Here is a 5,632-nt window from a genome sequence, read left to right on the forward strand (position 1 = left end):
GGTCGCGAAATAAATTTTGAGGCAGAATGGTCAGTGACCGCTCCGCGAAGAAACTTTCTCTGAAATGTGGGGCCAGGTCCGTGACGCGAACTGGGCACCAGATTCTCCCGACTTTTTCCTTCTTCATTTTCTAACCCCAATTCATCTAAATTCGATTCTTTTTCTCCTGGTCTCTTTAGATTCAGATATCTAGCATACGTACACAAGAATCTAATCAAACACAACTCTAAAATCGACCTTAAACTCTCAAGAACTCCTCAATATCATCCGAAATTCAAGAACGAAATCAATTCAAGAATTTAACTCACAAATATCAAAGTCTCAATCTTTTAGGATCAAAATCATACTGACATAAACATGTTTGGTGCATGGGTGAACGAACCCAATGCTATGTGAACTCACATACCTCGTAGGGATCACCCCTTGACGAAATCCACAAGCGATTCTTGAAGATCTTGACGATTCGTGCTCCTTCTCCTCTTCTTTTTCTCTTCTCTAAAACCCTAACTCAATATTGTAAAAGCGTAAACTGAATCCTATCAGTTTAGACCCCAATTAATTACCAAAAAAGAAATTAAGTCATGGGGCATGAAAAAGACCATAATGCCCTTCTAAAATCCGGATTAGACTTTCCTTATTTGAACAACCCAACTTTAAATGGGAATATCTCACTCATACAAACTCGTAATTGAGTAAACTCAGTTGCGTTGGAAATATTATTCCAAGATCTTTCCTACCATATGTGGAAGTACACCCAACTCATCTTGATCTAGGATTTATGGTCATCTGAAGTTGACCAAAAACTCAAACTTAACATACTTAACAAATTTTCCAGATTTTTCCAATTTTTAACTTCTTTCTAGTCCTTTCAATTAGCGAGATATTACAATATCTCCCCCTTGGAAACATTCGTCCTCGAATTAGATTACTCTTAGTAGGCTAAGGGCGTAACATCAAACATACAGTTGAAACACCCAACAAGCATAATGAAATTACAACATGCCAACCTATAAATGAATAACAAGAAAAGGATTAGTACCTGAATGCAGAACTAATTTGCAAGAAGAAGAAGAAGAAGAAGAAGAAGAGGAAGAGAAAGAGGAAGAGGAGGACGAAGAAGAAGAAGAGGAGGAGGAAGAGGAGGAGGAAGAAGAGGAGAAAGAAGAGGAGGAAAAAGAGGAAGAAGAGGAGGAAGAAGAGGAGGAACTCCGTTGATTAGACCTCCTGATCCTAGTCCTACTCCTTTTCCTTCAGTCCTAGTGCTAAGAGGAAGAGGAGGAAGAGGAGGAAGAAGAGGAGGAAGAAGAGGAGGAAGAAGAGGGGGAAGAATAAGAAGAAGAAGAGGAAGAAGATGAGGAATTAGAGGAAGAAGAACAAGAAGAAGAGGAGGAAGAAGAGGAAGAGGAAGAAGAGGAAGAAGAAGAAAAGGAAGAAGATAAAGAAGAAGAAGAGGAAGAATAGGAACAAGAGGAAGGAGGAGAAAGAGGAGAAAGAAGAAGAAGAAGAAGGAGAAGAAGAAGAAGAAGAAGAAGAAGAAGACGAAGAAGAAGACGAAGAGGAAGAGGAAGAGGAAGAGGAGGAAGAGGAAGAAGAAGAAGAGGAACAAGAGCAAGAAAAATCTTTTAAGATATTGTCAAGCTTGGAAAACAATTCTAGTATTTTTGTTATGGGACAAGGTACTATCAAATTGCAGGTGAAAGGGCATTTTATCAAAGTTAATGGTGTTTTTAATGTTCCTTAATTTAAAAGCAATCTTCTTAGTAAGGGGCATCTGCAAGAAAGAAACTACAAAAGTGTTATCCAAAAGGGTTACTGCACAATACAACATCCATAGAAGGGAACAATTCTTGAAGTTAAAATGACAACCAATCGATTGTTACCTTTACACAGTAATGACCAAGCATGCTTGACAACAAAAATGGTGGACTCTACATGGTTATGGCATATGCGCTATGGACACTTCAATTTTAATGGTTTGAGAACACTGCAACAAAGGAATATGGTTGGTGGTCTTTCGCTAATCGATGTTACTACCAAAGTTTAACAAAGATGTGTTGTTGGTTAAGAACATCGTAAATCCTTTATGATAGGAAAAGTATAGAAGGCTAAGGAATTGTTGCAATTAATTCACTCAGACCTTTGTGGTCTAATCAATCCAGCCTCAAACACAAATAAAAGGTATTTTATATCTTTTACCAATGACTATAGCAGAAAGACATGGGTTCAGTTTTTGCAATAAAAGAATGATGCTTTTAACTCATTCAAGGTCTTTGTTGAAAAGGATCGGGAAAGAAAACCAAAATTCTTTGAACTGGTCGTGGTGGTGAGTTCAATTCCAATGAATTCACAAGCTTTTGCGCTATGAATGGAATTCGGAGGCAACCGACAGCAACTTATACACCACAATAAAATATGTGTTTTCTGAGAGGAAGAATCGTACCCATTTGAACATGGTAAGAAGCATGTTGGCAACTCGGAGCATCCCAAAAAGTCTTTTGGTCAGAGGTAATTACTTGGAGTGTTCATGTATTAAATTGGTGCCTACTTTTGCTATGAAAAATATGACACCGGAAGAAGCTTGGTCCGCTCAAAAACCAAATGTTTATCATTTTAGGACTTTTGAGTGTATAACATATGCCCATAGTCCTGATGAAAGGCGAAGGAAACTCGACGACAAGGGAATCTTATGTATTTTGCATGGAGTGAGAGAAGAGTTGAAGGCTTACAGATTGTATAATCCACATACAAAGAAGATAATTGTAAGTCATGATGTCATTTTTTGATGAAGCTGAATCATAGGATTGGAATAGTGCAGAAAGACAACCAACCTTAATGTTGAAGAGGAGGAAGTAGAACCAGTGACTAAAGGGCCAAATCAGCAAGATAGATCAAATGTGCAGCAATATTTATCTAATGGTATGATAACCAACCAAGATGCCAGGACCTCAAGTGAAGAACAATCATCAAGAATGACAACAGAACGAAATCAACGTCATATAAGGAGGCCACATTGGATGATTGATTATGTAAGTGGAGATGAACTATCTGATGATGATAATACTGCCAATCTTATTTTATTTGCAAATTGTGATCCTATTGCATACGAAGATGTAGCAAATGACTTAAAATGGCAGAAAGCTATGGATGTAGAAATTGAGTATATCAAAAGGAATGATACTTGGGAGCTGACTGATCTTCCACAAAGCGAGAAGACCATTGGTGTAAAATGGGTTTACAAGACCAAACTAAATGAAAAATATTAAGTTGACAAGTACAAAACACGATTGGTGGCGAATGGATAGACTCAGAAGTTTGACATTGATTATAATGAAGTGTTTGCTCCAGTCGCCAGACTCGATAGTGTTCGACTGATAATAGTTATGGCTGCACAAAATTCTTAGTTTATTTATCAATTGGATGTAAAATTAGCATTTCTTCATGGTAAGTTACATGAACGGGTATATATTGATCAACCTCCTGGATATGTAAAGCAAGGTAGTGAAGAGAAAGTATACAAGCTAAAAAAGGCTTTATATCGGTTGAAACAAGCACCTCGAGCTTGGTACACTCACATAGATGCTTATTTTTTGAAGGTGGGATTTCAAAAATGTCCATATGAGCATTCACTTTTTACTAAATTTGGTACCTCATCAAAACTTTTGATTGTTTGCCTATATGTAGATGATTTTATCTGCATAGGAAATGATAAAAGTATGATGGATGATTTTAAGCAATCTATGATGTAAGAATTTGAGATGTCTGATCTAGGTATGATAAGCTATTTTCTTGGCATTGAAGTAGTACAATCTGCTTCAGGAATTTTTATTATGCAAAAGAAGTATGCTCGAGATATCTTGGACAAATTTAAGATGAGTAGTGTAACTTGACCAGTAGTACTCTTGTTGATCCAGGAGTAAAGTCGGCAATGGATCCTGAAGGTAAGAAGGTTAATAACACTTTATTCAAACAGATTGTTGGGAACTTATTGTATTTAACTGCTACTAGACCAGACATAACATATGTTTTTAGTTTAGTTAGCAGATATATGGGATGTCCAACCCAATTTCATCTTGCTACTGCAAAAAGAATATAGCGTTATGTTAAGGGTTCCATAGATTTTGGTAGTTTTTATAAGAATGAAGGAAAATCTAATCTTGTTGGTTACAGTTACAGTGAATATGCAAGTGATTTTAGATGGCAGAAGAAGTACTTCTGAGTATGATTTCATGTTAAGTTTAGGGGCTATATTGTGGTCATCAAAGAAACAACAAATTGTTAATCAGAGTACATTGTTGCAGCATCAAGTGCGTGTCAAGCTATTTGGTTGAAACATATACTTGAAATGCTACATCAACTTCAACAAGAACCAACAATGATTTACTGTGACATAAAATTGATGTGCGATATAATTTTTTTACATGGGAGAAGTAAACACATTGATGTGCGATATAATTTTCTTTGAGATCTTGTCAATAATAAAGCCATAGAGTTGGTATTTTGCAGAAGTGAAGATCATGTTGTATATTTATTAACTAAGCCTCTTAAGTTGGGTCGATTTTTGAAGTGGCGCGGAGTACTTGGTGTCTACTCAGAGAATGATTGTAAACCGATATTATCAATAACATTTGGTTTAAGGGAGGTTGTTGAGTGTTTTATTTTAGCCGAATAAAAGATTTTGTTTTTAGTGGACTTATTCTTTAGGAATATTTTATTGTTACTGATTTTAGGAGTTTATTATTTAAGGGTCTGTTTGTTGCTTATTTTTAGGAATCAGTTCTATGTAGAATCTCTATTTATTTGGAGAGACTTCTATCAATAATATTCAACTAAGTTTCTGATATTGTTACTATGAACTTGTTGGGATGCTCAAATACCAAGCTGAGGTATGTAGGCACATATTTGATTGTGATGATCTCTTAATCTTCAATTTTAGTAGTTTGCAATTCAAGCTTCTGAATCTCTCTTGATTTCATTGGGACTTGTTCAAACTATCCACTGAAATCATAAATCACCCTCCGGATGTATAAGGACTTTCAGACCTCGATTCTGAGCTCGTTTACCCCAAATGTTGACTTTGATCAATTCTTATAATTTTAACTTTCTAGTTTTTGATTTTCTTCCCTAATACACATCTAATTACCTCAAGTTACGTATTACCCATCCTTGCAGGTCATGATGTACATTTAAAGCCTACACCAAGTGTCACTTAATTAAGGGAAAAGGGTCCTAAGATAAATCTACCAAACTGATTGTTACAAGAAGTGATTTCCATGATGAACTCCTAACTACATGACACTAACTTTATTGTCATATTAAGACGCCAAGAAAATTTACTTTATTCTTGCTAAATTTTCTTTGTTAATCCAAAGGTTAAAGTTGTTGAAAATCACTCCAGAAAAAGAAATGGAGAATGCTCCATCTGGAAGAGGGAGTCTATAACAAGGAAACAAAAAAGCAACAACTATAATAAGAATAACCTAAATTGGTGATGGCATAGTTCATCGTGAGGTTCATGGATTCAACAAATTGTGGCGACGTTGGTGGTGGAGATAGTAATGGTGAATTTGGAAATGTCATGGGATATGACGAGGGTCATAGATCCGGTGTAAACAGTGATGGTAACGAAAGGAGA

The sequence above is a fragment of the Solanum verrucosum genome, unplaced genomic scaffold (assembly GCF_900185275.1).
Source record: "Solanum verrucosum unplaced genomic scaffold, falcon-dt-bn FXZP01000212.1, whole genome shotgun sequence".
Taxonomy (NCBI): Eukaryota; Viridiplantae; Streptophyta; class Magnoliopsida; order Solanales; family Solanaceae; genus Solanum; species Solanum verrucosum.